At 40.4% G+C, this 20,653-nt stretch overlaps 1 protein-coding gene across 13 annotated transcripts in view; it reads right to left on the reverse strand.

The window, feature by feature from the left end:
- The window catches only part of ATXN1 (ataxin 1), a 442,577-nt gene that overhangs the window by 355,678 nt on the left and 66,246 nt on the right, over positions 1–20,653 (reverse strand). Inside the window, exon 1 of one of the 13 annotated variants that reach the window (XM_077143988.1) lies at positions 2,015–17,124. The exons of the other annotated variants lie outside the window; for them this stretch is intronic. The gene's annotated coding sequence lies outside the window, so the exon portion shown is untranslated. Of the gene's footprint in view, positions 1–2,014; positions 17,125–20,653 lie in introns of those variants that run through there. 13 annotated transcript variants of the gene reach the window in all.

Below are 20,653 nucleotides of genomic sequence, written 5' to 3' on the forward strand. Positions count from 1 at the left end.
GGTACCTGCCTTAATTTCTTACGTTTTTGAGAAAATATTCATATTTGTATTACTGATAAGGTTCTAACCAATGTTCAAGGTCTTTAATTATTGAAGTAAATCAAATTCTTACTAATAATACCATACCATAACCCTACCATACCAATCATTTATCATCTTCATCCCATTTTATAATAGAGGATGGCATTAAGCCCAAATGTTTCCTTCCTGACTACAGTTGATCTGATAGAGCATGCCACAGAGAGAAACCGACGTGGCTGTCTTTCCCCAACTAGAACTGGAAAACTGAGGCAGAAATCTCAGCAGGAACACAGGATAGGGATTTCAGATAGCCCTTTAAAGAATATTTTAATCATTCATTTTTTTCTAAGAGATGCGAGTAGTCAGTAAGCACATCAGTAGTTTTCTGATCTGAATACAAGTAGATACCACTTTTTTAATTATGAAAAAAAAATCTGGGAAAGTTAATCTACCAAAAAGAAGGGGGGGGGGCAGGAAAGAAGGAAAATGGAGGGACAGAAAGAGGAAGGAAGGAAAGAAAAGAAGATGGAAGAAAAAGGGAAGGAAGGAGGAAGGGAAGGGGGAAATTAATTAGAGTCAGTTTTTACTTGGTAGGTGTGCCAGTTTCAAAGGATTATGCACCCTAGAAAAGCCATGTTTTAATTCTGATCCATTGTGTAGAGGCAGCCATTTCTTTTAATCCCTATGCGGTACTGTAGGTTGGAAACGTGATCAGATTATCTCCACAGAGATGCGACTCACCCAAATGTGGGTATTAACCTTTGATTAGAGGGGGCTGTGACTCCACCCATTCCAGGTGGGTCTTGATTAGTTTACTGGAATCCTTTAAAAGAGGAAACATTTTGGTCAAAGCTTCAGAGCCATGAGATCCACAAGAGTCACAGAACCCACGCAGCCAGAGACCTTCAGAGATGAAGAAGGAAAACACCTCTGGGGGAGCTTCATGAAACAAGAAGCCTGGAGAGAAAGCTAGATGTCGCCATGTTCCCCATGTGCCTTTCCAGTTGAGAGAGAAACCTGAACTTCATCGGCCTTTCTTGAGTGAAGGTAACTTTAATTGGGACATTTCTACAGACTTACTTTAATTGGGACACTTTTATGGCCTTAGAACTGTAAATCTGCAACTTAATGAATTTCCCCTTTTAAAAGCCATTTCATTTCCGGTGTATCGCGTTCTGGCAGCTAGTAGGTTAGGTTCAAAAGTAAGACAGAAGCCATATATTACCAAAATTAACACTGAAATACTTTAACTTTCCCTTAAGGTACTATGAACATAATTTTGCATATACAAGTCCACAGCAATTTCTAATTTGGACTACAGAAAAGAACTCAATGAAGCCCACGTGTAAACATCTGTCCATTCAAACCACACCTCTTATAAAGTAACTACTAGATCCCCAGAAATAAACAGGGGGTTTAGATGAAGAACGCTGACGAGTTAGTTCTTTTCAGCAGACTGTAATTCATTCTGTTTTAATATTCAGTCTCTTTAACTGTGCACATCAGCACACTGGCTGTAGTAGTAGTCAAAGGAATTGTGGCATCATATCTTGAGGTCTTAATGTGGTGATAATACGTGACTTGAAAAAGAAATATTTAATCTGATTGCTATATTATGCACTACAAAAAAAAATTAAAGCACATAACAAAAAAAGTGCCAAAAATTTTCTAACACCCAGTATCCCCTTCTCCCTTTCTTTTTCTGGAGTGTTTTACCCATGGCCTCCCATATCCCACACAGACAATAAAACCAACTGAAGGGTATCTGAGGACGCTACCCTGCCTCCTTCCTCTGCTCCCTGGTTTTCCTGGTGAGAGCAGCCCCAGACCTAGCCTGCATGGGGGGTTGGGGAGCCAGAGCAGCAGCCTCAAAACCTCTAGGGAGCACCAGGCAGGGCCCCTGGCCCCCAGACAGCTCTGTCTGTCTCCTCCTTTTTGTTTCTCTCCATTCTCTACCCCCACAATGTGCTAAGTTTCAAAAGCAAATTCTCACCCATTGTACTTTTCGGCATCTTTTCCTGAAACATAGGCTTCTCGGAAGGTCTATTATGAGCATGTGTACATCATAATGTATAGTACAGTCATCAGCTCCTTCGAGGAAAGGGGGGGCCCAGGGCAGCTCAGAGGGCAGAAAGGGGTCACCCAAGAGACAGGGTGCATGACAGGCCCAGAAATCACAGAAAACTGCTCTTTGCTGCAGCAGTTGAACAGTTAAAGTGAAACAAATGAAAAGGATGGATGCTACTCGCTGTTACACATAAGGAAGCCTGCCGGACAAATAACTGTTAAACAGCCAGAAAGAGTCCCAAACCTTACAATCAATGTGGGACAAGGAACATAAGAAAGGGGCCCTTTTCCCTCCTTGATGAGTGAATGGGAGTGTACTTAAGAAACCATCAGTTTCAGTATTTTAGAAAACATAATGTCCTATCATTAATTGTATCTTTAGGAATAACCGGGAGTTTTACATAAATGAGAGTCTCGCTTCCAGAAGACTGGGTGATTTAATAAAAATGAATAAATAATTCGATTGCAGGTCAAGCTCAGGAGAGACAGAAAATTTTGTAAGGGAAAATTGGAGGGGCATGCAGAATTTACATAATGCCTAATAAGTTCAGGAGGAATCATCACAACAATGATGAGTTTATTACTCCTCAAGTGGAAAGTGTTCCAAGAAGACACCTGGTTCCCTTTTGTTGTTGTTTATTTGTAATTTAAAAAATACAACTGGTATTATGGATATACATACATACATATATATATATAACTATATAACATAAAATTTGCCACTTTCATCATTTTTAAGTATACGATTCAATGGCATTTACAATGTTGTGCTACCATGGCCACCATCCATTACCAAAACTTTTCCGTTGCCCCGGACCCTTTTCTGTCTGCCTCATCACTGTTCAGAGTCTCTCACCGGCCCAGTGCATCTTAGCTGGAATTGTGGTAGGAAAGGCACAGCAGAGGGAAAGTGCACAGAAATCTGTGCCAATCAGCCATGCTCCTGAAGTAAGTTTTGCAGAGTCCGGCTGCACAAACAGATGAGGCTCTCTCTGCAGCCCCCCCTGTAATTCGAGAAACAAGGAGCAGCCCTGGTGGTGGTGGGGGGGGGGGGGTTGTGCCCCGGTGGCCACGTGACAGCCTCCCCCCTCCCCAGAGTAGTCTCAGGCCATAGTATTTAAGAGAAGGGAAAAAGTCACGACCAGTGTAACATCCACGTTAAGGAATATCAAGTAAGCGGGCAGGATGGCAGTCTGTCACTCCCACCTCATGCATATGCAAAAGGACACGCCATCAACGAACAATAACTCACGGGCTTGTGGGAATGCCTCACTTCAAGGCATCAAAGACACTGCTACACACCTCCGTCTTTTTTATTCCCATTAGCTCACTCTTGTCAGGATGAAAAGGGCTCAGTGAATCAATGGCTTCTGTTGAACTGTTTATATATTTTTCAAGTCCTGATTAGGCCATTAGTCACCGAGCATTTGCACAGTCAACTACAGTCACTGAATTATGCAACTTCCCCGGAACGTACAGAGAACATTTAAAGTGAGACCACAGTGCCAGGAAAATGTGAAATGGAGATTATTTGTCAGCGATTTGAAGACGTGTGTACTTTAACACCAGATGAAATAGCTGCATGGCAGATAAAGAAGTTGAGGAGAAGAAAGACAAATGATGCACTACCAATGCCTACTCTTCTGAATATAGAAAAGCCTTGAAAACCTAAGTTACCCTGTGTGATAAGCAAATCCCCATAATGCTGTTTTTAATGCCATCTCTCCCCCTCTACTGAAGCTTCCTTAGAAGCCTCGATACAATCCAGCTTTCAGAGGTGAATCACAAGAACTGAACCTTGAACTGTCTCGACTGGCAGCTTGTCCTTCAGAGAACCCACCACACCTGTTAACACCTGTTATCTGAACCAGCTGAGTGTTGGGTCTAAAATGAAAATTCAACTTTCCCTTTTCTTCCTATAACCTGTGCTCATTGGTCATTCCCAAGATCAGCAAGTACCATATAATTATGTATCTGAGGATCTTCCATTCAAAGGAGTAAAGAATATCTACAGAAGAAGAAGAAAACAACATATGGATGTGGCATTTAATTTCTTTTATCAAGACACTGAGTCATTTTCACACTGCCCATGATAAACCAATGGCAAATATGAATGAAGGTTTTTCAAGAAAATTTGCAAGGGATCCGCTACTCGAAAACCTCCTCACAGGGAAACGGGAAATGATGGACCATTAAAAAAGGATCAAAGCCACTGCATTTACTGTACAAGTAATAACATCAGCAAGAACTATCCTCGGAGTGTTTTATGGTATTTTTCATGGCAAGTGTGTGACTTTTCAGTCTGCTAATCCTCACTTTCCTACTTTCATTCATATACTTTACATGTATCTATTTGTTGAGTTATGTATTTTAGACAAACTTGAAATGACAGCTATTTTTAAGAAGCTGCCAGCCGGGGTCAGGAGGATTCTCAGAAACCTGGCCCAAGTTACTCTGGCATGAAAAGTCTTGACAGCCAAAACTAACCAGAAAGTTGATGAGATCCAGGTTTCCAAAACACTAGAGAAAAGTCATCCTGTGCTTTCTTCCATCTAGCCATTTTATAAAGAAAAAGGCTACTTACCAAGAGGACTCCTTTTGTAATACAACCAACCACTTCCTCATTTGCTTATAGTGCACATCTAGATGTTCCTAGGTCTGCCTCATTTAAAGTAATATGAAGCTTTCTTCACCTCTGTCCTGGGACACGATTTGGGAGAGATACAGTGCCCAATGATTGAGCCAGCATACCAGAGGCGTCCAAGACAGCTGCTTTCTAAATTAATGGCCCTGAGTATCTGCAGTGACAGCCTTCCAAAACTAACTGTGGCTGTAAGGATAAAGAGGGCAGGTTCTCACCTCATGCCTTTACGGCTGTTTCAACTTTACACACACACACACACACACATACACACCATGCACTCACTACCCTGCAGGACATAGAGCCCTCCTTAATATTCATACAGCGAACACAGATGGTCAGGGGAACGTTCCTCACTGGAGACCCAGAGAGCTGAGTCCTTTGTCTTCCATATTTTGGAGATTATATCCAAGGGGCTACTGGGCTACCTGAGAGTGTTCATGACAGACAGACTCTTGGATTGAGGCTTGGGACAAACAAACCTTTCACATTAGTCCTTCAAAACAGACAGTGCTCTGTTTGAATTTTTTGAACAGTGCCAGAGGGTTAGCTAGAATTTTTCTTCTTGGCGAACTGCAAAGTTCCTCTCTTCCTCTGCTCCCAGTTCTCCTTTCCCCTGAGATTTTATCTGGGCCCAAGCTGCAGTTGCTGAGGCCGGGCATGAGGGGTGCCAAGGAGCTGTCAACACCTCTGCTAGGAGAATGGGGCTGGCCTTCTTCTCTCGGCCCCTCCTCTGGCTAGGCCCGATGACAGAAAATGACCACTTTTTTCATCATTTATCTGTTATTCACACAAGACCACAGAGTAAACAAATGCAGCGCTTGGTTGATACCCTGAAGGCATCTTCAGGGACCTTTAGAAGTCATCCCCCAAACCCGAGGGAAGTTTTTCACTCTATCTCCACAGTTTCTTCAAAGTGGGAGATGGTAGAGAGAAACAGCAACCTTTCTCAGCATTCACCTCCATTCCTTCAGTCGGCAAAGACCTTAGAAACTTGTTCTATGGCGAGCAAGCCGTAGCGGTTGGGGATGATCAAAACCCTATGCATCCCTCCCATTTTAAAACTGTCCTTGTTGGGTTTCTTGCTAGAGGGCCAGTTCTTTATTGGCTTGCTTTCCATTGACCAAAGACTACTTTTTCTAGGGACTTGTTGAAACTTAAGAGTTGGAAGTTGTTGGGGATTGAATCATGTCCCCCATAAAAAACACATTCGAGTCATGTCCCCCGGGCCTGTGGATATGAGCCCACAGGACCTTTGAAGATGTTCTTATTAGTTAAGGTGTGGACTTGTGAATAAGCTCTTCAAAGATGCGTTTACATGACGCCAAATTGAATTAGAACAGTCCTTAATCCATATGACTGGAGTCCTTATAAGCAAAGGAAATTTGGACACAGTCAGTAGAAACCAGAAGCCAAAAGAAGCCAGAAACCAGAAGAAGGCAGAGAAAGAGGCAGATCGCCATGGGACAGAGTCAGAGATACAAGTCAAGGAAGCCCAAGGTTTGTAGCAAATCAGCACCAGAATGCTAGAGACTCCAGGAGAAAGCACAGCCCGTCACGACGTTGATTTTGTACTTCTTGCCTCCAAACCATAAACTAAAATACCCATTATTTATGCCAAATCACTGTGTGGTATTTGCCAAAGCAGCCCTGGCAAAATAAGACAGAAGAGGTCTTAAATCAGTGATGGGTATAGCCCAAATAGCACTAAAGAGTGGGAGAAAATTCAAAGGTGATGGGAGTTACACAGAGAAGGTAGGGTTTAACAAATTGAGTATGAGTGCTGAATCACTATACTGATACTTCTTTTAGTCTCCAGTACCTTAGAGCAGCTAGAAATAAAAACCTAAACATTTGGAATTGTAACCCATATCAAACTCTGCAATCTGTTCTGCAACGAATTATTGCAATGTATGTTGAAATTTATCGCTTTTATGTACATATGTTACTTAAAGAGAAGGAGGAGCATAACACAGAATGTAGGATTTAACCAATGAGTATGACTGCTGAATCATATTGATATTTCTGCTGGTCTCCAGTGTCTTGGAGCAGCTAGAATAAAAAACGAAAAATCATAGCAGTATAACCCATACCAGACATTAAAATTTGTTTTATAACTACTTATTAAAATGTACTTGGAAATTTATTGCTTTTTTGTATACATGCCATATTTTACATTAAAAAAATAAAATTAATTAATTAATTAATTTAAAAATATTGGTTCAGTGGCCCCTTGAATTGAAATCGCCTAAAAGCTACTGTAACACACTGCTCCCTGGGCTGCCCTGTATATCAACAGCCTTAGGTCTCACTGCCCCAGCCCTCACCTAACTCAGTAAAGGCCTATTGCCTCCTTCCAGGGGCTTCTGAAACCACATTTGAAAACCACTGACATAACCCAACTTCCTCATTTCCTTAAGGCCCAGAATCTGAAGTCAGGTAATTTGCCAAGGAGTACACAACAGTTAAGATCAGGCTTAGGAATTGCACAAAGTTCCTGGTCTGCAGGACCAGTAACATTCTTCACTTTGGGAAAGCCTCAACCATTTAGTCTCTGCTAATAAGGACAATGTACCCTTAGTGAATATATAATCTAATTCCCTCAAATTTATTAAATAATCTATCAATTTTGAGAGTCTTATTAGCAAGTGTCTGCTTTCTTAAATGAGCAGTTTAAAAAAAGAGAGTTATGGTTTCTTTCATTCACCTCCATATTCTTGAGGAAAGCCAAGGACATATCAGTGAGCTCATCTATCTGTTAGCTTCTACAAATAACACCAACACACACACACCTTCCAACTTCTGGCCCCAGGAATGAGTTATTAGGTGGGAAAAAATTTAAATGCTGTCACTGTTGTGTCAGGTCTGAAATAATTTTCACTACCACCCCTTGTTATGATCACTGCTACCATAGAAATATTAGCTTACAACATATTTTGGTAATAAGCTATTCTAAAACGAAGGCTTCTGCCAAGTAACAATGGCACCAGCCCACCGCTTGGTATTCAGAATGAGTGTAGTGTGGGACCTTGGGTTTTCCCTTTTCTGGTGAGGAACAACCCAATGAGTAACTAGTTAGGGTACCTTTGGTAGTTTCCCCACCCACAGGCCATGAGGCATCTTGCACACTCTGAAAGGAATATACAATATTACTGCTGCAGCCACGCCACACACACAAACATACACACATACAGACACATGTACAGATGCTCTCTCTTTTAAAGTCAACTTCTTATATAAAATTCAGTAGTACTCCCTGTTAGAATCGATAGAAGAAAAAGTACAATATGTTCTTAATGGCAAGAAATATCAGGGGGCTATACTTGGTTCAATCTCAGTCTATATGGCTGACAAATATCTACAGGTAATGAAAAAGAGGCTAGAATTTACATCGAAAACATTTAACAAAGGTAATGGAGGTCAAACCACTCCTGGTTTAAAACAATCTGTTTTAACAACCTGTTTAAAAGTCCTGTTTAAAACAACCTTTAAAGTGTTAAAGCCTAAGGCATTTGGTAAGCATTAGCAAACTCTTATACAAAAATATAATTTCGAAAAGTAAAGATACTTAAAGTGTCTTTAAATAAGAAAAGTTTCAGTAAGAGAAATTATTTTCAGAGCAATGATCGTAGCTCTACCCATATATTTATTTCTCACTTCTATTTTATATATAAACTTAAAAAAATGGATTATTTCCAGAGACAAAAATTATAAATAATAGATAATTAATAGAATTATATCTAATATTTTAATATTTATGAACTATTATTAAAAGAAGGCTTTCATTAAGATTTGCTTAATTGAAATGCTATATTTTTGAAGAATCCTCTATACATGCATGCAAATTCACAAAAATGCAAATTCAAACAAATTATGCAAAATAGATGGACTCTCAGTGCCTTGACACTATCTTACAGGAAGTAAGGGCTTCGGCAATAACATTTTCAGACATGCCTTGTTACACAGATTGCACACGATCGTCCTAAAATATATTCTATAACACAGGAGTCCAAAATTTAAAAACCATATCAGATTCTGAAGTTGATGATATCACCTTCTGAACTTCGAATCCTACTAGAGAAAATAAACTCTTCTTAAGTAGTCTCTCCAGAAATATAAAAAACAGAAGCCATTTCCAATCTGCTAATGCACCCAAGATTTAGTGAATTAGCATAACAGTGCTTGTCTTAATTAAACCAACAAGAAAGGTGCCCATCCAGTATTCCAGCAAACAGCCAAAATGTTCGATTGTGAATACTCAGCTCATCAGGGACTATCAAAAAGACACGTAACACACAGAGTTCATGAAGATTATGCCAAAAGGGGGTGTTTATGTAGCAGGAATTACTTATGACACATGGGCTTCCCTAAAACCAAGATTCTTAGCCACTAGATCCACTCAGCATTACACTTCAAGTTAGAAAGAGAAATGGTTAAATAACACATGCATATGGAGAGCCCCAACATTCTATCAATAACAAGCAGTAAACCTTAAGAGTACTTTTTTGATCTTAAGACTTTTTTAAGGCAAGATTCTTTAAAAATCTTACAAACATTTAAATATAACCTCTCCAGGCTTTTTTTTTTAATACAGTTTCTTTAAGGATATAAATGGAGTGAATCAAATACACAACAAATATTTACTGAGGATCTCCTATGTGGCCACAATTATGCTTCTACGCAAGTCCCACGAACTTTTGCATAGTCGTAAAATTATTTAACTTTAGAATGTATTTCAATAAATAATGCAGTCTTCCAAAATGTGCATGGGGGTGTAATTCCATCTAGTTTCTATGCTGACACTATAAACCCTGGATGGAATTACAATCTGAATGTGAACAATCAGAGCGCGCTACTCTACGTTGCTTGGAGAATCCAGGATGAACTCAACTTCTAAAATAATAACCACCAAGCCACTGGCATGTAATTACAACCAGGAAGCCAAGCTGTCTGCCGGCGAGTCCATGAGAGATGTTCAACTGAAAGTACCATGTCAGCTCACTGCAGCAAAATTAAACTTTCTACTTTAGTGAAGAGATGTCCAAAAGAGTCCAGCTCATAGGTTATTATGTATCAGGCGATGAGTCAAGGAGGTGAAAGCAGCTGGGTATTACCAGTAATATCTTAGAATCTGCTACTACTACCTACACCTAAAACTTAAAAGTACAGTATATTAAAAAAGACAGAAGGAAAATCACGCTCAAAAGAGTCCTATTAAATTGCTGGCATTTCTTCCCATTCTTTGCAACTAGCCTGACATTTATCGGCATAAACAAAGCAAAATGCCTGTGTCTGCAAGAAGAAAAATAAAGATTTATCTAGAGAGATTAAACTCAGGGTTGTAGAAAAATGAACTTTAGAAACAGACCCAGAATTTTTGCGAAAACAAAAGACAATGACACTATGAATCAGCGTTTTTCTCCACGCAGCCTGAAATAAAAGAAGAAACACACAAACACATACCCAGAGGAGAGCAAGCACCCCAAGCAAAGAATGCAAAGACGCACTGACATTTAACCCATACACTTGTATTTAGGACACACATTGCTTCCAGGATTTTTTCATGCCTTTATCATACCTAACTTTATTTGGTACTTGCAGAGGTCACCAAAGCTCTGCTCTGAAAATTCAGTATTGCCATAGCAACCAGAGGGAGACTTAAAAAAAAAAAAAAAAAAACCTCTGCCAGAAATCCTCACCAAACAAGACATAAGGAATAAAGAAATGGTATTTTCACATGGCCACTTTTAACACCTTCATGATTCTGACTACCAGCAAAGGTACGGGATGTTCCGATGAAATCCAGTTCATCAAGGGGATTCAGGTGTCACTGGATGCCTGCAACACTGAGAGCTGAGAGTTTACTATTCACATTAACTCTTTAGTTTAGTTTCCAACTCCAGGGATTTGTGTGCATGTATCATAGTGATCCCCTAAAGTAAAAAAGGAACCAGAGAGTAGGAGTAAGGAGTAGGAGAAAACAATACTGACGAATTCCCATGAATATAAGACATATCATTTAGGGGCTTTTCTTATACAAATTCTTGTTAAAAAAATAAATAAAACTAATGCAACATCTGTCTTTAGGGGGCCATCCTCTCTGTATGTTGTGAAAGCACACTTGGTACAAGTAAAAAAAGAAATAATTCTGGAAATAGCTCTGATGTCACAAAAAGAATAAATGGGGATGGGATTCGAAGTTCAACTCCTGAGGCAGCTACATGGAGACCAACTGCAGGAACTCTCAACACTTCCCTGATTGAGGTCTCTAACTCAATGACAGGCAAAACCCCTAACTCTTGGCCTTCTCCATGGAGCACCCAACTAAATTAAAAAATGGCTAAGTACCTGCTGAACATGATAGGCTGGACGCTTTCTGACAAGTTGTAACACCCTGTTGATGGAACAGAGCCAATCTGACTCAAAAACTGTAAGGATAATGGAGAAAAGAGAATTCTTTGTCTACTTCCCACAATATATTCTGGGTGACGTCCAATTTGCTCTCCGCCCTGCTCTTTTATAAGTGGGCTTACCAAAAAGCAATGGCATTCTAAAACTATCAACAAAGTATTTTGCAATGTTGCATTTAGTATCTTAAGAGCCCTTCTGATACAGTGAATGAAGCTGAATGTGAGAGTGACAGAGGGAGGAGGGCTGGGGGCACAAATGAAATTAAAAGGAAAGACAGACAACAAAGACTGAGACGGTATAATCTGGGAATGCCTAGAGTGTACAATGATAGTGACTAAATGTACAAATTAAAAAATGTTTTTGCATGAGGAAGAACAAAGGAATGTCAATATTGCAGGATGTTGAAAATAGATGGTAATTCATATTTTAAAACTTTAACTTACGTGTGAGACTAAAGTAAAAAATATTTGGTACAAAATTTGAATTTTGACTAGTGCATTTCCTAATATAACTTACATGGACAGTTTAACTGAACACCATAAGTGCATGGAACCTTGAGTAGGGCATGAGACTTTGTAGGTTTGTCTAGAGTCATGATGCCCCCATAAATCCCACAGTGATTTGAACAGTGAATAAAAGTATTTGCAAAGTCCCCTTGGGAGAATGCTGAGAAAGGGGGGAAAATTCAACTTCCCCATGTGGAGAATTCCTGATATTCTCACAAGCAGTGGGGACAACCAAAACAATAGGCCGAGCCCTCAATCTTGGGGTTTGTTCATATGAAACTTATCCCAGCAAAGGACAGGCTAAGCCTACTTAAAATTAGGCCTAAGGGTCACCCCCAGAGAACCTCTTTTGTTGCTCAGATGTGGCCTCTCTCTCTCAGCCAACATGACAAGCAAACTCACTGCCCTCCCCCTCGCTACATGGGACAAGACTCCCAGGGGTATTAACCTTCCTGGCAATGTGGGACAGAAATCCTAGAATGAGCTGGGACTCAGCATCAAGGGATTGAGAAAACCTTCTCAATCAAAAGGGGGAAGAGAGGTATGAGACAAAATAAAGTTGTCAGTGGCTGAGAGATGTCAAACAGAGTCGAGAGGCTATCCTGGAGGTTATTCTAATGCATTATATAGATATCACCTTTTTAGTTAAGGTATATTGGAGAGGCTGGAGGGAACTGCCTGAAAACATAGAGCTGTGTTCCAGTAACCATGTTTCTCGAAGATGATTGTATAATGATACAGCTTTCACAATGTGACTGTATGATTGTGAAAACCTTGTGTCTGATGCTCCTTATATCTACGGTATGGACAGATGAGTAAAATGTATGGATTAAAAATAAATAAATAATAGGGGGAATAAATGTTAAAATAAATTTAATAGATTGAAATGCTAGTGATCAATCAAAGGGCAGGGTAAGGGGTAGGGTATGTATGAATTTTTTTTCTGTTGTCTTTTTATTTCTTTTTCTGAATTGATACAAATGTTCTAAGAAATGATCATGGTGATGAATATACAACTATGTGATGATATTGTGAGTTACTGATTATATACCAAGAATGGAATGATCACATGTTAAGAATGTTTGTGTTTGTATGTTATGTTTAAAAAAATTAAAACAATTAAAAAAAGAGAGAGAGTCCTACTAATGACACTGCTGACAAACACCAGAAAGCTGGCCAGATATCTCTTTTTTCTACTGAAAAGAAACCTGGAAACAGATATTCTTGGTGATAAAGGCGTGCTCTGTGTGTGTGTGTGTGTGTGTGTGTGTGTGTGTGTGTGTGTGTGTGTGTGTTTAAATTTGCTACCTTTCCTATATGCAGTGGGAACTTCCTGTCTGGCATATTTTAGAGCAAAGCAAGACAATTAACACAGAACTTGGGGGTCCAGCAGTGCTTTGGGATGGCGAGGCTTCAGTGTGCTGGTATCATAAGAAAGCAAGTTTGGGGCCTCGGGCTGTTCTCTCTAGAGAGGCAAGAAGGGGGAAAGAAGGTAGCTTTTGTGGGCAATGAAATTTTTTTTTTTTACAAACTCAGAAGTAAATTTCCTCATTTGGAGTTTTTATTCCTACAGGAGCGATAGATTCAATAAAGAAAAAAATGGAATCGCTCAGCATACCTCTGGGAGCACTGAAAAATCCAAATTGTTTTTCATAAGTATCATTTGTGTTCTAAATGGATAACACTAGGAGGATGAAGATGATGACGGTGATGAGTATGATCTCAGCAACTTGGTTTTCCACACCTGCATGGCCTGGGACTGCCATGCATCCGCTCAGAACCCAGCGACATGAAAGCAATGCATCCACATGACCAAGAGAAGAACAGCTCCATTGTTCTCTTCCACCTCTGACCGCTCTCTTCTGCTAGATCCTTACTGTTTCCAGGTAATTCACACCTTAGTGAATTTACAGCAGCTACAGCACTATGTTAGAAGCCACAACACACTGTTATGTAAAGCCAGCAGAGAGGACACCCAGCTTATAGGAAAATACATTTCCATTTATCGAAAAAAAAATTGCACTCAACTTTTCAGGAACATATGAATCACAGAAACAGTGTTGGCAGGGACCCACGAAAACCATCCTATTTCAACTGCTTATACTAATAATGAGAAAGCTGAAGTACCAAGAGGCAGAGAGGGAGACCATGACTTGCCCAGACACAGTTACTCAACTCCACGCAAATTTAGTTAGCTCTGCCTCCAGTAAGACCCAGCTCCCCAGTACCATATACTCTTTCTCACCCAACCCCTCCATAAACCAGGCTGGTGGAGTTCCAACATGACCTGCCTCCTGCCCTGAAATCGATCACCTGATCTCATTTTAGGAAAGGACTTGGAATGAATGACAACGCTCTGAAAACTGCAAGACAAAGGAAAAAGGGGGAAAGGATAAATGAGGCAATAAGAAGAGCATCCAAAAGCAACCTATTGCAGTGCACGCAAACACTCCTTGTACATTTCATTATATTTAAATGTGGGATGAAATAATAGGATGCCACCGAGATGCATTCTGTGCTGATGATAAGGGTGATTTTTCTGGTTGGAATTTCTTTTTTACAGAAATGTCCCTTTGGGACCAGGTCCCAGATCATTGTTTGCTTCTGTCATGGTCATCATCCCACATTGTGGCAATGGTCCCTGCGGGCAGCGACCCTGTCTGCCCTCTTCATAATTATTTCCCCTCTACCTAGATAAGTGCAGGGCACAAAGCAAACGCTCGGTAAAAATTCACCAAAGCAATGAATATCAACTCCTGCTAGGAATGAAGATGAATAACGCACAGTTTGGGACTGCATATGCAACATTAAAATTTTTCTGTAAGGAAAAATTGTTTAGATACCCGTTTAAAATGTAAAAGAACACTGAAATATTAAAAGATAGGGCTTTTTTTTTGTATTTATAAAAAGTTAAGGTATGTTAAAAAGGCAAGGCAAAGAAAAAATAAAAGAATGCCAAAAGCCTAAAAAAAAAAAAAGGCAAGGCAGCTACTATCAGTTAATACGTTTTAGAAACTTACAGCCTGAAGCACGATGCCCGTGTAAGCACGTTAAAGAGTTAAAGAGAGATAAATGATCACTGAGAAGATAGTCTGAACAAATAAATTAAAAATAAGCACATGTAGTTGGAAGAGAGTCGAAATGAAAGTCTGAGGCACTCTGGGAACAGACAAAATAAAAGTGATCATTGTGTCTTTTCTAATCAGCCGTATGTAGTTTACCTGATTGACCTGTTTCAACCACTGAAACCAACTGTTCTCTTTGTGCTTTTAGACTCAAATCACTATCTTAGCAGCTATATCCCAGTGACAATTCAAGCATATGACAAATAACCTGGGTGATTACTTTGGATGCTCAGACAACTTGTTAATTCTCTAATGAAATAAGACTACAAATGCAGTTGAGTACAGGCAGGAACTGTAATGGCAATAAATGTAATGATAATATTTACCTATTTAAAAGACTCAAGAAAATTAAATCCAACAAATACACACACACTCACACAATGAAAAATACGTGCAAATAGTTTGTTCTTCAAAAAATTGTCATACGGTTTTAGCCACTGTGAATGCATCACTGTCATCAGCAGCAGAACAACAGCAGCCACTATTTTTAAAAGTAAAGCATTAGGTACTTTACCTCATCTCATTCTTACATATAAGATATTGTATATTTTCAGTTTGGAGATGAGGAAATGAGGGTAAGCGAGGTGTCCAAGCTCTCAGATTGGCAGGTCTGAGTTTAAAACCTCAATCAGAAATTGTGAGAGATCTGTCATCCAGTGATGACAGATCTTTACAATTAGGAAGGCATCTACAGATATGCCGCTGCCCATCTATTCAATATCAGTGTGTCTGCACTCCGAACGACCATACAGTATAATGGTCAAGGGTGTGAGCTCTGAAACCCAAGGTCCTGAGTTCAAATTTAGCTAGTTTGCATGTCTCACCTCTCTGTGCTTGCATGTCTCACCTCTCTGTGCTTGCATGCCTCACCTCTCTGTGCTTGCATGTCTCACCTCTCTGTGCTTGCATGCCTCAACTCTCTGTGCTTGCATGCCCCACCTTTCTGTGCTTGCATGTCTCACCTCTCTGTGCTTGCATGCCTCACCTCTCTGTGCTTGCATGCTTCACCTCTCTGTGCTTGTATGCCTCACCTCTCTGTGCTTGTATGCCTCACCTCTCTGTGCTTGTATGCCTCACCTCTCTGTGCTTGCATGTTTCACCTCTCTGAGCTTGCATGCCTCACCTTCTGTGCCTCAACTCCTCATCTGAAAAGTGGACATAAAATCATATCCAAAAAATCACTACTTCATTGGGCTATTGTGAGAATTAAATGGGTTAACAGACAACATACAGAATACAGTAGTCAATGAAAATGCTACTGCATATAAATGATTAGTGTCCTTTAGAATACGAAAAAAGGAACACTGGATTTAGAGTCAAATGGCCTTGCGCCCTTATATCCTGTGTGACCTTAAGCAAGTCACTTAAGCTTCCTATAATAATTGATGCCACCTGCCTTGCCCCCTTCCCAGGACAATCTTGAGAAACAACCAGGGTACAACAGCGTATGTGAAAGTGCTCTGGAAACTATAAAGCGCTGTATACTACCACTTGCCTGTGAATTATCATCAGCTTTCAACCTCTCAAAGCCAAAGGGGGACATCTTTATTAAATTCTCCATTCTCTCCTGCCTGTAGGTTTAACATTAAGGCTCATTCCAAAGCCTTGACACTAACTGCCCAGAATAACAGAACAAATGTTGGGTCACCCAGCACTCCTTTCGCAAGGGACTCCATTAATACCTCCTAATGCACACCCACCGTGAGCAGGTAAGTGATGTTCACCATGGCCCTAAACCACTCCAAGACTCTGAAGTACCTTCAGGGAAAGATTAAATTATGTTCAGCCTACTTTATTATGAACTGTATTTAATTATAGTCAAAATCTTTGAAAACTGGTGACCTAGGAAAAGCAAAGAGAGAAAGTCACCGGTTCTCTCATAACTGGAAATCTCTCCTCCCTGCCCCACCTTGCAATCAGACCCTTAAACTGAATGTACTGTGTAACACAGTCCAATCCAGGGGGCGGAGAAAGTGGGAATTCCGGCACACTAATTATGCAAAAGAAGTCTGCCCTGAATAATCTTCAAGGGGCACTAATATGCAGAAATATTAAAGTGAAAGTCTTGCAATAAAGAAAAATTTGAACTGTTCATTTCCCACATGTTTCAAGTACATTTCTGACTTTGCTAAGAATGAACTGAAAGGGGTGAATAATAAATGTCATAGACCAACCATTCAATAGCTTATTATCAATATTTAGCAGTGTAAAAACAGATTAATACAATGAGTAATAATTAACATCACACCCCTTAGAGTGGGAGATGAACACGTTATTAGTTTCATCCCTTATTTTAAAGAAGGTATATGTCTGCCACTGAGTAAGATAATGTTCATGAATAAAAAGTTATACTGTCTTGGGCGGGCCGCGGTGGCTCAGCGGGCAAAGTGCTTGCCTGCTATGCCGGAGGACCTCGGTTCGATTCCCGGCCCCAGCCCATGTAACAAAAAACGGAAAAACAAAATACAATAAAACAAGAAAATGTTTAAAGATGTTTCCCTTTCTTCCTTCCTTCCTTCCTTCTATCCTTCCTTCCTTCTATCTGTCTATGTTTCCCTTCCTTCCTTCTCTCTCTGTCTTTCCTTTAAAAAAAAAAAAAAAAAAAAAAAAAAAAAAGTTATACTGTCCTGAAGTTGTAAAAGTATGGCTATTTGCCTTTATTTAAATTACTCCAATGCTCTTACATGATCCTTTCCAATCAAAAATGGGGCTGGGGGAGCAAATGTGTACTTTAACCGCTACATCTCGGTGGTAGGAGAAAAGGATGGGCTTGCAGATTGTAATAATCCTCTCTCCAACGTAGGGCTCCCCTCTGGAGAGTTCCCGATGAGGGGTTCTCCCATCTCTGCTTGAAAATCTGAGGTGACACGGATTTCATTACCTCATCATCCATTGGCCGGTTCTATTTTTAGACAGTCCAGATTGCTAGAACATTCTTCCTCAAGTGGCCTCTAATTCCCCTTAACCATTAGCTTCCCTCCTTTTCACGGTTCTTAGTTCTGCCCTCTGAAGCCACCACTTCAGTAAGTGATTTCCCTTCCCACAGAGCCCTCTGCGAGCCTCACACAGTTTATCATTTCAATAACGACCGGGCCTCGACTCACGGTTTTCACTGTTATTCTATAAACCATGACAGTCGTTCTGCATAAGCACCTCCCACGAGCTCAAGCAGCTCTGCAGCTGAGGGGGTGCAGGACCCCACTATCACATACCCCATTTCTGTGAGAAATACATGCCGAGTTGCAAAGAATGGACCTATGCATTCTGGAAAGAACCCATTTATAAATCACAGCTCCTTCTTCGGGGGGGTGGGGGTGGGGTTCACTCCAAAACGAGGTGAACTTTGACAATCTGTCTCCCCACTGGTCTCCGGAGCCCAGGAAGGGTTTTGGTGTGTGTCTAAAATTCCACAGCCTTGCCTCCCTCCGCTTAAAGGGATAGGCTAGAAGCAGAGGTGACAGAGCTGGCAAGCCCTTACCATCCAGATCACAGACTCTCCCGCTGCTTCCTGGGATAACAGGAGCTGAATTCAAGTGCCACAGATTCCTCTAAGGCACAAGGCTCAGTCCCCCGGCTGTTCCCACTTAATACCCAAACAGGGCGGGCAGGCGTGTGGGGAATGCAGCGCCCTGGGCCCAGCCTGGGTCTGAGATGGTTTCCGAAGCCCTCGGTCTCCCCTTCCTCCTCGCTGCGGTGAACTCAGAAGTCCTAGAAAACGTCTTGAATTATGAATGGCTTAGGGAGGAAAGGGATGGATGTGTCTCTTTTAATTATTTTACCAATGCCCAGTTGGGCTGTTATTGAATTTAAAAATATCATCTTACCAAGAGCCCTTACCTACACACGCGCACACACGCAATAAATGTTCTATTTAACTTTGGGGAGGCCTCCCCAGCCCCACAGCTTCAAGCACCCAGAACGTGATCTACTGCCTCTGGCCAAACCCGGTATCCGGACAGAGCAATGCGTTAGAAATAAGGCATAAAATTCCGCTTACTGTATGACTACATCACACACTGTGTGGTTCCAACTAGATGATACACTGGAAAAGGCTAAACTAGAGAGGCAATAAAAAGATCAGGGCTACCACCATCCAGGGGGAGCAGAGAAGGGAGAGACAGGTAGAGCACAAGGCATTTTTTAGGACACTGAAACGAAGCTACTGTAATGTGACACACTGTCAAAACCCATACAACTGTACAACACAAAGCACGAACCCCAAGGTAAGCTAGGAACGTCAGTTAATAATGAATCCATATTGGTTCATCAATTGTAACAAATGTCCCCCTCTAATGCAAGATGTCAAAAATAGGGGAAACTGGCAGGGGACGAGGAGTGTAGAGAGGGGCTGTGTGGGGTCTTAACGGTGCTTCCTGCACAATGTGTGTTGCTGTTTTTTAATTTGAAACTGCTCTAAAAAAATAAAGTCCATTAAAAATATTTTTAAATTCAGCTTACTAATTTTATACCTTCAATTACCTAGTTTGGCTTAAGTTTACAACTAATCAAATACAGGCAAATAAAAGCAGCTTTAAGACATGCTAACCAAGAAAAGTGGAGACGGTAGAAATCACAGCCTCAAGAAGAATTACAGGCTTCTGAGGCATCGTGACTGTCCTACATCAGTGTACTAACTTCACAGAAATGACAATGTTAAGTCTTCCAGGAAAAAAAAGAAGTTAAATTATGTTCACTACACAGTACTCTATTTAGAGCAGCAAAAAAATTATGTATTTTGCAATGATTTCTGACTGAAAATGTGGAGGGATTTTTTTTTCCTTCTAACAATGTCAGCACTTGATGCATTTAATATTCTTAGTAAATACACTATCTGAAAGCAGTTAATGAAGGAGTATGCAGAATTAAATATTTAAATCGTAGCTAGAGAAATATGGAAGTGAGAACAAAAGTGAATATCACTGAGGAACTCTTAAGATTACAGTTCTGCATTCTCTTCGTGGAAAACAAGATAATGAAGGAAAGAAAGAAAGAAATTTTTATTTTCATACCTATTGGCCAGAGGTCCGGCTGCTATAAAATCCCCAGGCTTTGGGAGTTGTAGGGCTAAGGGAATTTCGAAACCTCTCAAAAGGATAGTGGAAAAAGGGTTTTCTCTCTTCCTCCTTTCTAAGAGAAATTGTAGGCCTGACCTTAAAACCCAGGAGAGGAAAAGTCCAGGAGGTCTTAAATGCAATAATTTCCTAGCTCTTCTGTCTCTTAAATAGTTTTGCTATGCGGATACATTCCCATCAGTGAGAGCTTTAAGGAAAGTCTGGTAAAGTTCACCCGTTCTCCTCAAAAGTGCCTCACTGGCATCTGAGTAGCACCAGATAAGACATGGAACAGCCACATGAGAACGGAACAGCACAGAAGCATGGGTAGCTGGGAGAAGTGTGACTAATACACCCACAGACACATTTTATTTCAAGCTGACTTCAACAGCAGGACAAATATTAGCGAATTTTGCTTTAGGTTCCACATCAGGAAAATTTCTTCAACATGTTATCAAGTTTTAAGGACAAAAAAATTTAAGTACAAGTAGGTTCGCTGTCAACAAACTGCTATAACCTACACTTCCTTAGCTATCTTCTTACTTTTTCACCCTAGGACTGCTCTGAGGCCTTTCTCGCGCCTTCCATTCCCTTCAAATCCCACTTATTGAGGTGCTATTTAAAAAACAGCTGTTATTTCCTCTCTTCAACACCGCTTCTATTCATATTTTATACTAAAAACTCTTCAGAGTTTTTCTCAGCTTCTTTCAGCTTGAGTCATTTTTGTGCTCTCTAGAGAGCTATGCCTAGTATTTTCCTTTTCGAAAGTTCTTTTTTGTTTGTTTGTTTTCCCCCAAATCTCTCATAAAAAAGATAAAACTCTCACTGGGT

This window comes from Tamandua tetradactyla, chromosome 25 (genome assembly GCF_023851605.1).
Source record: "Tamandua tetradactyla isolate mTamTet1 chromosome 25, mTamTet1.pri, whole genome shotgun sequence".
NCBI classification, from domain to species: Eukaryota; Metazoa; Chordata; class Mammalia; order Pilosa; family Myrmecophagidae; genus Tamandua; species Tamandua tetradactyla.